At 33.3% G+C, this 18394-nt stretch overlaps 1 pseudogene; it reads left to right on the top strand.

Annotated features, from left to right (window-relative positions):
- Window positions 1-17955: 17955 nt before the first annotated feature.
- On the top strand, window positions 17956-18109 carry LOC132366786 (small nucleolar RNA SNORA70; annotated as a pseudogene).
- Window positions 18110-18394: the final 285 nt, after the last annotated feature.

The following is an 18394-nucleotide window of genomic DNA, read 5'->3' as shown; positions in this document are numbered from 1 at the left end:
GAGATTAAATCAGTAATCAAAACCTCCCAACAAAGAAAAGCCCTGGACCAAACAGCCTCACTGGTGAATTCTACGAAACATTTGAAGAATTAACATCAAGCCTTCTCAAACTCTTTCAAAAAATAGAAAAGGGGATAACACTTCTAAACTCACTTTACAAGGCCAGCATCACCCTGATACCAAAGCCAGATAAGGATACTATAAGGAAAGAAAACTATAGGCCAATATCCCTGATAAATATAGATGCAAAAGTTCTCAACAAAATACTAGAAAATCAAATTCATAGCACATTAAAAGGCTCATACATTATGATCAAATGGGATTCACCCCTTGGACACATTAATGGTTCAACATATGCAAATCAATAAATATGACACACCACATTAATAAAATGAAAGATAAAAATCATATGATCATTTAATAGACACAGAAGAAAAGCTTATTTACAAAACAGAAGTAGAGTCACAGATGTAGAAGACAAACTTATGGTTACCAGGGCATGATGGGGAGGGAGGAATAAACTGGGAGATTGGGATTAACATATACACACTGTTATATATAAAATAGATAACTAATAAGGACCTACTGTATAGCACAGGGAACTGTACTCAATACTCTGTAATGACCTATCTGGGAAAAGAATCTAGAAAAAGTGCGGATATATGTATAACTGATTCACTTTGCTGTACACCTGAAACTAACACAACACTGTAAATCAACTATACTCCAATAAAAAATTTTTTAAAAAAGAAAAGGAATTTGACAAAATACAATATCCTTTCACAGTAAAGATGTTCAGCAAATTGGGTGTAGAAGGAACATAACTCAAGATAATAAAAGCCATATAGGACAAGCCCACAGTTAACATCATATTTGACAGTGAAAGATGAAAGTTTCCCTCTAAAATCAGAAACAAGGCAAGGGTAGGGTATTCACTCTCAATACTTCTACTCAATATATTACTGAAAGTTCTACCCTGCGCAATCAGGCAAGATAAAGAAATAAAAGGCATGCATGCAAATTAGAAAGAAAGAAGTAAAATTATCTCTGTTTTCAGATAATTTGATCTTATGTATACAAAAATTTAAAGGCTTCACAAAAAAACTGTTAAAACTAATAAACAACTGCAGTAAAGTTATGGGATACAAAACCAATATACATACACCAGTTTCATGTCAATACACTAACAAATGAAGTATCTGAAAAAGAAATAAAGAAGCAATCCCACTTACAATAGCATCAAAAACAAAAAACAAAAAACAAAAAAAAAAAACACGTTAGGAATAAATTTAACCAAGGAGGTGAAATATCTGTATACTGGAAACAATGAGACTTTGATGAAAAGAATTGAAGAATGAACTTTTCCACAAAAAATGGAAAGATGTTCTGTGTTCATGGATCAGAATTATTAATATTGTTAAAATGCCCATACTACTCAAAGCCACCTATAGAGTCAGTGCAATCCCAATTACAATTCCAGCGGCATTTCCTACAGAAATAGAAAAAGTAATCCTAAAACTCATATGGAACCACAAAAGACCCTAAGTAGCTGAAGTAGTCCTGAGAAGAAGAACAAAGTTAGAGGCATCACACTTCCTGATTTCAAACTATATTACAAAGGTATAGTAATCAAAACAGTGTGGTACTGGCATAAAAACAGGCACATAGCTGAATGGAACAGAATCAAGAGCCCAGAAGTAAGTCCTTATGTATACAGTCAACCAAGAACAAGGGAACCAAGAACACACAGTGGGAAAGAATAGTTTCTTCAATAAATGATGTTGGGAAAACAGGGTAATAACATTCTAAAGAATGAAATTGGATCTACCTCACACCACTCACAAAAATGAACTCAAAATGTATTAAAAACTTAAACATAAGACCTGAAACCATAAAACTCCTAGAAGCAAGCATAGGGTAAGAGTTCCCTGACTTTAGTCTTGGCAATGATGTTTCTTGGATATGACACCAAAAGCACAAGCAACAAAATCAAAAGTAAAGAAGTGGGACAACATCAAACTAAAAAGCTCTGCATGGCAAATAATAATAATAATAATAATAATAACCAACAACATGAAAAGGAAACCTACAGAATGGGAAAAATTTTCTGCAAAACATCTATCTGATAAAGGTTAATATCCAAACTATATAAGGAACTCATATAACTCAATAACAAAAAAAATCCAAATTAAAAATGGGCAGAGGATCTAAATAGACATTTTTCCAAAGGAGACACACAAATGGCCAATAGGTACATGGAAAGGTGCTCAACATCACTAATCATCAGGTAAATATAAATTAAAATCACAATTAGACATCACTTTACACCTGTTAGGTTAGAACAGCTATTATCAAAAAGACAAAAATTTGTGACCACCTAGAGGGGTGGGATAGGGAGGGTGGGAGGGAGATGCAAGAGGGAGGAGATATGGGGATATATGTATATGTATAGCTGATTCACTTTGTTATAAAGCAGAAACTCACACACCACTGTAAAGTGGTTATACTCCAATAAAGATGTTAAAAAATTTAAAAAAAATTTTTAAAAAAACCCCAAAATAAAAAAGACAATAATTAAATATTGCAAGGATGTGAAGAGAAGGAAACATTTGTGTACTGTTGGTGATAATCTAAATTAATACAGCCACTCTGCAAAACAATATGGAAGTTCCTCAAAAAAATTAAAAATAGAACTACCATATGATCCATCAATCCCACTTCTGGGTATATATCTAAAGGAAATGAAATCACTATTATGTAACGATATCTTTACCCCACATTCATGGCAGCATTATTCACAATATAAGATACGGAAACAACATAAGTATCTACCTACAGATGAATGGATAAAGAAGATTGGTATAAATATATACAATGGAATATTGCTCAGCCTGAGAAATTAGGAAACTCTTCCACTTATGACAATGTGGATGGACCTTTAGGGCATTATGCTTAGTGATATAAGTCAGACATGGAAAGAGAAATATTGTACAACCTCACTTTTATGTAGAATCTAAAAAAGCTGAGCTCATGGAAACAGAAAAGAATGGTTGTTGACAGAGGCTGAGGTTTGGGAGAAATGGAGAGATGTTAATCAAAGGGTAAACTTCCAGTTATAAGATGAATAAGTTCTGGGGATCTAATGTACAGTGTGGTGACTATAGTTAACAATACTGTATTTTATACATAAAAGTTCCTAAGAGATTAGATTTTAAATATTCTCACTACACACACACACACACACACACACACACACACACACACACCCCGTAATTATGTGAGGTGATGGAGATAATAACTAACCTTATTGTGGTAACTATTTCACAATATATACATGTATCAAATCACATATTGTACACCTTATACTTACACAATATTATATGTCAATTATATCTCAGTAATGCTGGGAAAAAATAAAAGACAAAAGATTCCCTTTTTATTACACTGAGAAAAAACAAAAATTCATATTTTTTGTCACAGAATAATTTTAATAAAGAGATAAAGAGGAAGATTTTAGCAACTTGAAGATTACAATCAAGTGCTGATGATTTTTCTTACAATAATAGCATAATTACGAAGGATGGCAATACATATTTCATCACATATATTTATATTAAATCAAACAGTTTTTAAATATTTTTGTGTTCTCTGACCACCAAACATATTGATAACATGATAACTGAATTGGGAAGAAATTGTGATTAACATTGTACTCCCCCTTTTTCAGAATGGGCCTTAACAGCAACCATTTGTTTAAAAAAAAAATTAGGGCTTCCCCTGGAGGCGCAGTGGTTGAGAATCTGACTGCCAATGAAGGGGACACGGGTTCAAGCCCTGGTCTGGGAAGATCCCACATGCCGCGGAGCAACTAGGCCCGTGAGCCACAACTACTGAGCCTGCGCGTCTGGAGGTTGTGCTCCACAACAAGAGAGGCCGTGACAGTGAGAGGCCCGCGCACCGTGATGAAGAGTGGCCCCCGCTTGCTACAACTAGAGAAAGCCTTTGCACAGAAAAGAAGACCCAACACAGCCAAAAATTAAATAAATAAATAAATAAATAATAAAAATAAAGGAATTCCTTTAAAAAAAAAATTAATGTGGGAGATACATGGGAAGATAATGGAAATTCTTGCTCAGGGAAATTAAATTATGATTAATTTACTATATATCATAGGATCCTAATTCCTTACAATCTAAATTTAAAATACATATTATACACAATGCTAAGACAGTATATGTATATTAATGACAAATTATAATATAGTACTTAGTATACTATAATTCTATGTATATAAATTCTATCTCCTCTGTACCAAACACATAAATCATTTTATTGACAAGGGAAATTCCTTTTAGTTAGAGTAATTATATATATATATATATATATATAAATAAAAAGTATAAAATTATTCATGTTTTCAGTAGATATCTGCAGTTAATATCAATTACTATAATTAACTAAGGCATTCATAAAGAAATAAAGTGAGCTAAAAATTAACTACATAGAAGCAGAATTGTTTAATCTAATTATGGAGAACAAAGAACCAATTTTGCCAATACAATATAACTAATCAGAGTAGGTGATACAACACACATAGGTATTATGTTGGACAAACTTTTTTGCCCTTCCCTTTCTGTATTATTTGAAGTTCAAAGAAAGAATACTTACTAAGCTTCAGAAATGAGACACTGAAAATAGGACAAGAATTCACAAAATAGAAACCACTGACCAAAGAGACTTTTTTTTTTCATTTCATGTCTCTCTTTTATTTCTACATTTATTTCCATTTATTTTAAAGCATCTCTCCTTGTTGTTTTTTGTCCTTTTACTTGGCTACCTGAATCATCAAGGAGGATTAATGTGACTTTGAACCACCATGGACTTCTTTTTCCTTTTCCTCAGCACACTTCCTACCTACCCAGGCCACAGATTCTTTGAAGTCGATGGGCAGCACACATCAGAGGTGATTAGTAGGGTTTAGAGCAAACAAGAATAGCTTCCTGACAAAGGCTCATACCTTTCCACAAATATCTCCAGCCTGGAGTGTCACAACTCTTTTCTAGAAAGCCAAGTTACCTACCTATTCAATTGAGCTTTTAGTCCCTGCGCCTTAGATCTAAGTAAAGCTGTTTGTTTGACTGCTTGGGACAAATCTCTCTTTGGGTCACATACTAAACCATGAACTTTTCCTCTCAGGATTTCTCCCATAGCATGAAACTATCTCTGTGTGTCACCCTTGAGAGAATACTGTAAAGGACCTGAAATATTATGACAGAGTAAAAGGGAAAATGCAGCTGCTAACAAGCACAAAAATGATGAGATGAATATATTTTGAGATGGTTGCTGAACCCTGACAGCTGACTGAAAGCTAATCAGGCAAAGCACCGCCCCCAATGCCAAAGAGAATTCTGGCCAAGAAGAGGAACACCCTCTTGTAATTACGGGAAACTGAGTAGCATGTTGTAATCGAAAAAGGACCGGCTACGTTCTGAACCTGCCTCTGCCGTTAACACCTGAATAGCCTTGGGCAAGACAACCTACTTCTTCGAGCCTATTTCTTAATGAAAAGAGTCCAGAGAAGATAATTTCTGTTTCCTTCCAGAATCCCATGATAAAAACATCGCAAAATGTACTAATCCAAATGTTTTCATCATTATCATTCGTGCTGGAGACTGGTTGGGTTTCAAGGAACAAGAAGCAAAAGTAACCCACAAAGGACCATTAAAAATAAAGAGAAAACAGGATACAAGACAAAAATAAATCAAATGCCATTTTTTTCTGAAATGTCACTAACATGAAAATGAGAACTGGAAAGTTGAGTAGCTGTAGCTAACATAAGGTCATGTGCAAGAAGATACTGATTTGGGATGGAAATGTCTTCTTGTACCTCACATATCCTGTCATCTGTAGCTACTTCTTATTTTGAACTCAGTGAAGATATTAAAAGAAAAAAAAAAAAAACTTGCTGCCAACTTTTCATGTTTTTATAGTATTCTTTTTTGGGCAAAACAGACACATGATTCTTGATATTTTTCTTCTTATCAGCCTTTTTAACTATTTATATTTCTAATTACTTATGATGAAAAACTTATGATTAATGAATTATGCAATATCTAACATACCTTTGGGTGGCCTAGAAGGCAAAAATAACATATTAAAAGCATAGAGCTGGAAATGTTGGAAAACCCAGTAAACATTTATTTTTCTAGTATATGAATAAAAAGAAACCTCAGCAGACACATGATTTTCATAGACACAAGCCAGAAATGAAGTAGTGGAAAGAAAACCTGCTTTCAACAGAAGCTAAGTGGTAAGAGAAAATTAAGTTTATTTTGATTATGAATAAACTAATTTATTCAGTGCAAGACAAATTCCAGGGATATTTTATTTCATAACATTAATTTCACAACATTTCACAACATTAATCTAAGCAAAATTCATAAACGAGCCAAGTATCTAAAAATATAGAAAAATTTGTTTAATTTGGGGGTATAAAAGTAGACAAGGAAGAAAAATCCATCAACTCTGAAACATGGGAAATCTTTCCATAACCAAATTAACATAGCAGTTTTAAGAAATACCAATGTTTTGATAATGAGCATGACATGAAGAATAGGTCTCAAATGAAAAATGATTTTCTGTGGCAAATTTTTTTCCAGTAAAATAATTGGTTTCTGAGTCAATCCTTTTCTAAACAGTAATTAATGAGAACTACTGACAGTGGAGATAGGAGACAGTGATACTCCTGGGTTAACTAAGGGGAAAATTAGTTCAATGTCTCTGCTTATGGGCTAAATTGTTACTTAAAGGGAAAATAATGGAAAGAAAAGAAAGTGTATATCTTTCTCAGGATGATATCATCATTATATTGGCCTATCTAAATGGAAAGTAGATCCAGGATATAAGCACATTTCATTTCTATATTATTAATTGAATGAGTTATACAATGAAAGAAAGATTCAGTATCAGAGTAGATTGCTGATTTCAAGTAAGTGTTAGTTGCAAAGGCAAATCAGAATATCTCCAAAATTTATTTCTAAAATTTTTTCATATACTTTTTCCACTGTTATATATTGAGAGATATGTTTGGAGATCCTGAAAAATCTGTTCTTTCTAATTTAAGTGACTCATCTGTTTCACTAAATTACTAATATACACTATATTCATAAAGCACTAAGATAAATTTGGAGTTTCAAGGAGAAAGATCTTTCAACATACTTTAGGTCTATTATCTTTGAAAATATAAATGCTTAAAAATATGAAAGGAAAATATAAAGTACACTTAAAATTTTTTGATTTATTAAATTCCTGCCTTCTGTGAATCAAAGGTAACTAGAAAGAACCTGAATGGATAACAAATGGCTAATATTAAATTGTTGAGTGCTTTGCTCACAAGTCAACCAACAGACCTCTGTGATTAGAACTTTTTACATTTCAGTCAGAAAAATGGTAGAAGCTATAAATAAGCTCTTAATATCTTTAGGTCACAGTATAATTACACCATTTCTTTTCCATTCACAAGTAATGTAGTGGCAATTTCCTAGGTATATTTTTAAATGTGTCCTCAAATTTTATCCCCATTTTGTAAGTGAGGAAACTAATATACAAATAAGTTTACTGAAAAGAAAGATACTAATTACCATACTAATTATAAATTAGTATGCTCTTCTAGATCTATAACATCTTATAGTACTTTATCTTGAGGGTTTAAACAATCTTCTATTTCAATAGGAAGCCAATTGCATCATTAAGAAATTTGGATAGAATCAGGAAATTTACTAATATAGATAGTTCAAACAGACTTTGAGATTAAAATTAGAAAAAACGTTTTTCATTAAAAAAAATCCATCATGGTTAAGCTTTTTTTAACTTATGAAGAGGGAAGAAATCAGCGACAGGCAGACAGAAGGAAGAAAGAGAGGAAGGGAGAGAGAGAGAAGGAGGGAGGGAGGCAGGCAGGAAAGGGCATGACGGGAGGAGGTACCTTTCAGCACCTTGAAAAGTACAGTAGTACAGTACAACAGCTGGCATACAGGGGCTGGCATCAAGTGAACAGGCAAGAAGAGTTACTGACTGGAGGAAGGAGAGGAGGTGGGAGATCATAGAGCTGAAGGATTATCAACAATAAGAGATGGAGGGAAAACTACAATTTCATTCACATCTGACATTGATGGCACAGGTTCTGGTTCCTTGCTGGATTCAATTCTATCTACCCTCTTGAAAAAATGACATCCCTGGGTAGTAGCTCATTTCTTCTCATGATAGATGACACGGTGGCAATGGATTGCATTCTGAATGGCTGCTGCAACCTTCATGTACCGTTCTACGTTTGGGTCCTGTGCCTCAAAAACTAACAGTGCCTCCACAATAAAGAAAAATTCCCTTGCTATTGCCTGCGTTGTGAATCTCTTTGGTTCCTCACTCACTTCTTCCTCTTGCCTCTCTTTATCCTTTCTCTGGGCCTCCAATTCCATCAGGTTTTCATTAGTAAGCTCCTCGTGTGGCACAGCAAGGAGTTCAGTGAAGTCGTCCTCTTGCAGATCTAACTCCAGCTTCTTGCTGAGGGTCACTAAGCTGCTGGAGATCTCTTTGGACTCCTCATCCACCTTCTCAGGTCCACAAAAATTGTGAACAAACTGTGGGTGAAGGTTCTTCCAAACCCCATTCATGGGGACGGCCATAACCACAGGCCAAGCAAAGGCGATGTTTTTTTATGGCCTTGTAGATGTTATAGTCCTTCCAAAATTGTCACAAGGTTGTTCCTGATTCATCAGTCATCTTTACTGCCTGATGAAAAGTGTGATGTAAATAATATTTCTTGAAAGTAGCTATAACTCCCTGGTCTATAGGTTGGATGAACAGTACATGTTCACATCTTTGAAAGTTCGCAACTTGAAGGTTCATATGTAGGGGACTTACTGTACACTAATATTAGAAAGTGTTTCCAAATGATGGGCACTCTGAAGCCCAACAAAGAGCTTCTTTGTTATGGAAGATGCTAAAGATCTTCAAGATTATCACTGAACGTTAAACAAACAGACATGCAAAGCCATCATGTAGGTGTTCTCTGGCATGGAGAGATGTCTTTCCTAATTCCTACAAAGGCATTCACAGACTAGCAGCTGTGCTGTGTATGTGACAAATCCTTGAGTTACTTGATAGACCCATCAAGGTGGACTAAGGGTGGGGAGAGGGTCATCTATAGAATAGCAGTTTCATGACTCAGACTGGAATAATCAACAACAAAAGTGCTGACAGAATGTCAACCCAATACCCTGTCCCTTTTGCTGTGCAAAACTCTCTGAGACCCCGAATAACAAAGTTTTCTCCCACGAGAAAGTAAAAATTGTTTCCTTAATAATATAGAGTAGTATGATCCAATGAGACTTACGTTCCACAAAAACAAATCAATATTCTTCCATGTTCTGTGGAGAGTGTTTCTTCCTAAGCTTTTCCAAAGGTGTGGTCCTAGTGTGTATCTGGATTACTTCTCCAAGAGAGGATAATCCTCTTTACATAGCTTTGAGGGAGTATCCCTCAGCACAGGAGAAAAAAAAAAAAAAAAAGAGATCCTCTCAGTATCTGCATTGTCTTTCATTTTATTTATGCATCTAGCTGTAATGTAAAGTTGGATCATGAAATATTCCACATTTTAATACAGATGAGAGAAAAACAAATGTCTTTGTGTGACTGGTAGCCAAACATCCTGATATAAAAGTTTTTATATTAGCTAAGATTTGATATGAAAAGAAGAAGCACTCCGTGATACATAAAAAGGAATATTTTACCAGAATTAGACCTTACGCATCTGTGGGAGCTAGTTCAGTAGTCTAGTGGTTATGGCTCTGCATCTAGTTTTAGGACTGAATTCAGGTCTATAGGGGTTGAAAAGGAAAGATGCATAGCAGGGGAAGAACAAGGACTAACTGGAAGCCATATCTGTCTCTTACCACCTCCAACCTTTATGATAAGGGCCACCTGCAGGATAGCCTGCAGCTCTTCACTGTGGATCTGCACACCCCTGGCCCAGGATTCAAAACTGAAGGAGAAGATCCAGTGGGAGCAGAACAGACTGCAAGTAGGACTGCTGTTCCCAAACAACTATTGAGCCCACATATGAGTGAGGATATGTGGAAGCAGCAATAGCACCTGGCCCTGCACCAAACTTCAGAGCATAAAAAATAGGGCCACTTCTCCTTCCACACAAACTTCTCTTATGGCCAATCTAACTTGACACCATGCAGTGAAGAAAATCTGTGAAACATGGCTCTAGCTTAGCTAAATTGACACAGTGAAAAGAAGCAACATAGATTTTACTGCAGAAAGTAAATTGAGAAAACTAACATAAATCTTTTTATATAAATTAACCGGGAAGACATACAATAGGCTTCCAAAGAATGTCCACAGGCTGCCTCAGGTTGTGGAGGCTTCCTAGGCTAAGCCATCTGCTCAATTTAGAAGAGGTCATCTGATACCCACAGTTGGAAATAAGCCAGAAGAAGAAAAAAATCTTAGTAAAAACTGTATGTGATGAAACAGTCCCTTTACCCTTTCATAAATAGATAGAGGATATAGACACAGAGATAGAGATACATAAAATTTTTAATAATCTATTCTTTTTTATAGTTGAAGATATATCAGTACCATCAGCCATGGTAGTTCAGAGCCTCTGAGTTGAAATTAATAGTAGGCATGCTTGAGCTGGAGTCCTGAGAGCCCAACCAACTTTCAACTCTTCTTAATAAAGCTTCCCTTCTTGTTGATCCCAGCTCTCTATTTTCTTCACATTTAAGAGCTTGTATTCCTTTTACACCTTTAATTTAGGAAAAACCAAGGGAAAGTCTTATACAATGATGAGACTAATCAATCCATTTGAATGTCAAGGATATACATATTTTTAATTCGGAAAGACCAGTTTGAAATTTGTCAATATTAACCCCATGCAGTTGTAAGTATATATGTTTATTAATTTTCTATTTTCTTGCTTTCAGTTCAGAGGATCAAGTACGTGCTAGATTGTGAAACATCTCATTTTAACTCAATATTTATAGTAGATGTGAGTTGCCATAAGAATACTGATTTAGATTTCTATGTGTTGAGGGCCATATCAAGTGCTTGTCTGAATAACATGCAATAAACTATTTGGCTATTAATCAAGAGTAGAGATGGATAAATAACTTTGCAATATTATAAATCCTTCATTTATCTCTAAGTGTTATGCTTTATTCAAAACAGATCCTTAGGAATTTAGCACAGGATGTCCTCCAGGTCCTCCAGGAGATTCAACATGATGTCATAATTTATACTTTAACATGTTACTCCTAGGGCATCCATCCACTTAGTGATTACAGGAGTGACTTAGAGCAGGAAAAGGCAGCTACTGAGGTTTAAAAAAAAAAAAATGAGGGATAGTGAATACCAAGATATGGAAAGAAATTAAGTAAGGAATGAAAAAAACTGAAAAGAGATATAAGGAGGAAAAAATTAGTAATCATTTGGTGACTACTCATCAAAGAACAGTGTTAAACTGTTTCCTCTCTGTTTCTCTCTCCCTCTTTCTCTCATACACATGCACAGGCACATGAACAACATTTGAAACAAAAGCTATTGAGCACTGTGATAAGCTCTATAAACACAACCAAGAATAAGACACAGACAACATTCAGTATAATTGAGGAAGCTTGTATAGCCATTTGCCTCCATCCCACCAGAATCATAGTTTCCACTCAATGTTTAACAATTAATTATCTATTGTCATAGCTAAACTTGTATATCTTCTCTTTGAAACTTTCTCTAACACTACTGAATTAGTCATCCCCATTTTGTGTGGTCTAAGTTATTATTTGTGATAATTCTAACTGATCTTTGTGATAATTAGTACTAATAACTGTAACAGATACTCTATCAATAAAAGATATTATAATAGGTTCAATAGTTTGGGACAGTTGAGTCTGAGACTCTAAAAGAATGTATGAACAGTTGTAGCTTGAGATTGAGTTGTGTAGACAGTTGGAGCTTGAGCCACAACTATGGGTCACTAGCTCAGAAGAAAAATATTGTTTAATTTTCATAGTAAATCTTCAAAACAAATGTCTTTTCACCTTGTTTATAGATAAGACACTTGAATCCTACAGAGATTAATTATCTTTAACAAAAATTCTTCGACATAATGAGAAGTATGATTGAACCCAAGTATTTATAATGCTAATACCCATTTCTCACTGAATTGCAACCATCTGTATAACTACTGTGTTCTCTGTTTCTTGTACCTGGCAGATACTTATCTGAAGTTGATATGCACTAGTGTGGTGATTCAGTTGTCTTTGGTTCTTGCCTGCCCTGATTATTTAGTTCAACCACCTTACCAGTTGTGGCAAAATTTGAATTCACTCTGGCTGCACAATTTCCTTACCCTATATTGATATTGTACTGAAAAATAAAAATAAATATCAGTAACAGCACAGGGTTCTCTTACTGTGCTAATAAAAGTCAGACAAGTTTTCATTAATAAATGGAGATAAATTACGGATAAGTTAACATATATTTATTGGATATTTTCTTAATTATTTGTTGATAGGCTTTATGACTTTAATAGACTCAAAGTTTTGTTATATCTATGGGTCAATAAACATTTCATATATATATTAAATACAATGTTCATATATGCCTATTAGTTAAAGTGTGTCCAACCTACTAAGCAGCAGAAGTGAGTTTTTTGTTTAATTGGAGTTTTAAGAATCCTATAGGAGGAGATATGGATATTAACTGAGTGCAGTCAGAGGGGAAAGTCTACTGTTCATAGTGTTCCCTGACTTGTCAAAAAAAAGAAAAGAAAGGAAAAGGGAAGGGAAGGGAAGGGAAGGGAAGGAAAAGGCAGGAATTTCTGACTTGATTAGTCTTTACAGAGAAAGAATGAGTGGAGGAGAGAATACTACAGAGCAGATGCAACTAATATTTATACCCATTCGGTTAAATTTGAGGTTTGGCAATATCTTAGTCTATTGACAGTAACCCTATTGTACAGCTCTTCCCAAATTTCCTTGATCACATTAATAGCCAGGTACACAAACTTGCAGAATCATTTGAAGTCTCCAGTAAAGGAGTTTAGGAACATGCATTTTAACGAATTCACATTTGAGGAACAACAGGCAAACTGGACTTTGGAATAGAAAAATATAATTTAGATTCCGAGCTCTCCTGTTAATTATCTATTTGACTTCATATGTATCTTTTTAAAATTAACCTTAGCAGAATTTTTATGGTGTCCATTATGTTTAGAAGGACTTCTTGCTTGGTACTATAGTTGAGTATCTTACTTTATAAAGTAATAGGTTCAAAAGAGATGTGTTCTAATGTCTTTTCCAGCTTCAAAATGTTGATACCATAAAACAGCTCCATTTGTTTTTTTGCTTGTTTGTTTGTCTGTGTTATTTTCAAGAGATTTGTGGGAGCATAGCTTAATTGGAAAATGTTGAGATGAAAGGGATAAATTAGCAGAAGTTTAAGCATATTGAGATTATCTCAATAGCTTTCTGATATACACAATTTCAGACACTCTATTAACCTAATCAAAGGAGATACAGTTATGATTACATGAGTCACTTAGTGTGAGAATTTTTTTTAACAGAATGGTATAACAGTATCAATGAGATTAAAATATATGTATTTGACTTTGCCAAATCACTTGTGTGGCAATCTGGATTAACTATTTGTAGTAAACAACTGAACTATTTGATATGGTAAATTAACTATTTGATATGGTAAATTAATACATACTAATCTTATAAAAATATATAGCTAAAATTTGAATCTCAGAAAATATTTTCATTGTCTCCAATATATAATTTTATTAATCTTAATATACTCTCTGAAAGTGTACTAAACATATTCTCAATGTAAATTAGTTGCTGAAGTATATTCATATTAAAAATAATCACTAATTCAGTCAAGAAAAAACTTGTATATCAACATTATGGGGGGAATTTTAAATTTATAGAAATGATGAAAATGAGGATATTACACTCTAATTTTATCAGTCATAGAAGATCCAGTGGTTAACACAATAATCAAATTTGTGATATTACTGTGCTGGAACTCTGAAATGATAATACTTTGGAGGACTGTTGGGTTGAGTAAATTATTTAAGAACTATAAAATATTATGCAACAAAGATGAACTAATCCTATATAATATAGCATGATAACACCAAGATAGTTATCTATTGTTCAAGAAAGTAAATATTTTCAGTTTTGGCCCATAAAAATAGTACTGTACATTTATATATATATATATCTATGGTTCTGTACATTTATATATATACACATATATTTGCACAAAATATACATATATATGTATATTTATAAAAAGTGAATTAATTTCTACAGTCTAACATCTCAAATTTTCATATAATGAAATTGAAGATTATGCATATTTTAAAATGCTAGTACATATTATATTTTTCCAAATATGGCATGGTAATAAAAAAGTGCTCAGCAACATATGAGAGTGCCAACATTCCCGTTAGCAATGGAAGGCATTCCCTTTGTCAATCTGATGTTATTTACATTTGTATTTTCTTTATTGATGCTAAAGATGAGCACATTTTAACTTTTGTGGTGAATTTTTTATTCATTTTCTTTTCAGATTTTTCTCCAGACCTTATTTCTCTTATTTATCTCTTTTAAAAATCAGAATTATTAGAAATTTTACTTCATAAATGTTAAAAGTATTTTTAACAGCTCATCACTTGCATTTTCACTCTGTATGTTTTGCCATTTAAAAAAATTTTCATATTGCTAAATACGTGTATCTTTCCCTTATGATCACGAGTTTTCTTTTTTCTTGGGGATATACATTTCATGTTTTCTCAAGTATTTTCCTAATTTTCATTGTCATTTAATATTTTTTTGCATCTAAATCTCTGATATGTTGGGAATTATCTATTTATAGGAGTGAAATGAAAAATTAGAAAATGTGTTTTTTGCTTTCTGATGGATAATCAATTAAGATGAGATCATTTATAAATAAACCTCCTTTCCTCACTGAATTGAAATGTAAACATTTTTATATTAAACTTTATGGACTGTGTATTCTGTTACACTGATCTAATTCACTATTCCTGTGATAATATCATGTTATAATTACAATGGTTTTATAGAAAAATTCAATAGCTTGTAAACTGTGTTCTCCATAATTCTTTTTTCTTATATTTTCTTGTTTAATGGAACTGTAGACTTCCTTATGAGAATCTAGAAAACTATCCTCATGTATTATCAGTGGAATTTCATTATACTTACATATTATTTTTGGAGAATTGTTTCTTTCTTGAAATTAAATCTTCTCATTAAGAACACAGTATAACTCTCCATTTTTTTCTTACAGTTTCATTGTCCTTAAAAATTGGTGTTTCCCTCATATAAATCCTATACATTCCTTATTACATTTATTCCTCAGGTTCTTATATCTTTGATCACTATTTTGAATATATATTTATGTATGTGTGTTTATTTCTATCTGTATATAGCTCTTGCTTGAGTTAGAGAAAAACTATTTTTTGTGTTTATCTTTTTATCCAACTATCTTAAAAATTCTCACTTATTTCACTAACTGGAGACTCAAGTTTATAATCCTATCATTTAAAAAAAATATACAATCTTGGCATTTCTTTCCAAAATATGTATCAATTTTCCCTGATCATGAATTATATAGTGAGGAAAAGCATTCCTCTTTTATTCCTGAATTTAAAAGACTTCAATATTTCATCATGTCATCTAATGTTGTCTACTGTGCTTTGAAAATTAACTCTATCCTGTTTAACTAGTTTCTATTTCTATCTTACTTAGAATTTTACTATGAATGACTGATATTTTTTATCACTTGGCTTTCTAGAATCTATTGTTAAATTATTTGTTTTCCTTCTTTATTTTTTTCCCTTGCAATGAATTTTCTAGTTTAAAAGCTGACTGATTATATTATGTTGTTTTTATGAATTGCTGGATCCATATAAAATTCTGCATGTTCTATTTGTATTTACAAGTGACTATAAATTTGGATTATCTTTATTTGTTAGAATATTAAGTTTATACTAAGTTCCAATTGTTTTTATAATCTAAAGAATAAAGAAATTACCTTTTGTTTAGAAACATAAACAAAACAATAGAAAACATTGGCGTTCCATATCTTTCTTTTAAAGATGGAGTTTTAATTGCCTTTCTGATTTCTTCATTAGTATTTGCCTGTTCAATTTTTTTAACTTCGCCTGTGTAAAACTGTTACTTTATATTATGCTGGAAAATAATCAATTTTCTCAAGATTTTCTCAAGTATTGTGATTGCATTGCATGTCATATTCTAATTTTAGTTTTTTCATTGTTAGATTTGTTTCTCTTTTTCTATTTATGAGTTTAAGTTAAGATGCTTTAGGCAACAAGTAAAATAAACAAATCTGAATAATCAAACGACCTCTATAAACAACAAGAGATGTCACATTAATTAAAATTTTAACACTGTTTATTAATAACTATGTACCTAGTTGGGAAAAAAGACATGGATATAATGTGATAAAAACATTTTAATGGAAGATACGAAGGAAAAAGATAAGTTGAAAAATTAAAAAGGTGTAAAGGTGTCAAAGCTTCATAGTTGTGCGTAGACCTCTGTGTCCTCAGTCAGGGTTTTACTATTAGTCATCATTTTCTTTTTTGGATCTCTTGGGGCCAAGCCAAGCAGTTTTCTCTGTGGTTGGCTCTCCTGGTTGGCAAAAACAAGAGTCTCTATAAAGGTAATTTTGGTCTTACCAAACCATGGATTTAATAATCTAACTGCCACACAATGCATTAAACCTCACTGTGTTGCTTTACAAAAATAAGAGAAAGAAAGACAAGGAAAGGAAAGGAAAGGAGAAGAGAGGGAAGAGGAGGCGAGAGAATTCTGGAGATAGGACAGTACCAGGTCTCATTAAATCAGCAGCTTAACAACATTATTGAGACCCAACTATCTTCAATATTTCCCCTCATCCATCTTTAGGATGTTGCTTTTCCTTTGAAAGCAGTGGTTTTCAAACTTTAACCTGTGTCAGAATCACCTGGATAGCTTGTTACAGCACAGGGTTTCTACTTTAGTAGCTCTGGGCTGGAGTGGGTCAAGATTTTGTTTTTCTAACTTGTTTCCAGGTAACGTTGATGCTGCTGGGTGCACCATAATTTAAGAAGTAATCTTACTGACTCCCCTCATGGCCCGCTAAATGAGTGGAAACTTTTCAGTAATTTAATACAGATTTCAGCATCCTTAGACAGAAAATAAAATATCCCTATCTAGTGTCTCATTTTAGAAACTTTTTTTTTCATAAGCCAGCGAGCTGCCTTTCCCTCTCTTTTTATTTTTGAGAATTTTGCTATATGTCCATAACTAAAGCAAATTCTCTGTAGGATGATTTAGTATATCCGTGTTTGTTTAGATCCATCAAAATTGACAATCTGGGTTCTCCTGAAGACCTTGATCACCTGCAGGACAGTAAAAAATAATTTGTTTTATAAGCAACAAAATGGGCAGAATGATTATGAATAGGAAATTAACAGAGCCTTAAACAATAACAGAAATTGCTGTAAATTTTGTCTCTCTCTTTTTTACATAAATTAAGCTACAAAAGATTTATTGTTCTTTTTTTAAAAAAAGAATTTTATTGTTCATTTCTATTATTTTCCCTTTTGTCATATTTCATTAGTAATAATTTAATTTCCCAATTCTGTGGTTTATTTTTTAGTGTTAATTTATTAAATATTTAATTTATTTAATCTTTTTATAATATGTTTGCAGTAATAATTATTTGTCTAAATACATTCTTGCTTGATTCCCATAGGTTTACTGAATTGCTCTGCTTTTCATTATTTTCTGGTTTATTTGCAATCATTTTCTTTTGCAATTACTTATTAGAGAATATTTAATATTATCTAGTATCCTGTGGTTATTTTGGAGAATGTTTCTTAATTTTTAAAAGTATAAATCTCTCCCCATGGGGGCCCAGTGTGCAATGGCTGCAAACAGCAGCCTCCTCGGTAGTGTATGCAGCCTGTTACCTGCATGGGTTGCCCCAAGGGACCTTAGAGACAGCCCTTTCCAGTGGACATTCATGACTGGCATGCTGTTCCCAATCTAGGCTCCAGACAGGTATGCCCGGTGCCTTTGGAAAGCCCCAGGACACAGTGGCCAGGGTCCACAGTGGCCAAGTCATAATGTCCATCAGCACCAAGCTGCAGAACAAGGAGCATGTGATTAAGGCCCTCTGCAGGGCCAAGTTCAAGTTCCATGGCCGTCAGAAGATCCATGTCTCCAGGAAGTGGGGATTTACTAAGTTTAATGCAGATGAATTTGAAAACATGATGGCAGAAAAGCAGTTC

The sequence above is a fragment of the Balaenoptera ricei genome, chromosome 5 (genome assembly GCF_028023285.1).
Source record: "Balaenoptera ricei isolate mBalRic1 chromosome 5, mBalRic1.hap2, whole genome shotgun sequence".
Classification (NCBI taxonomy): domain Eukaryota; kingdom Metazoa; phylum Chordata; class Mammalia; order Artiodactyla; family Balaenopteridae; genus Balaenoptera; species Balaenoptera ricei.
This window is presented reverse-complemented; position numbering and strand designations above follow the sequence as displayed.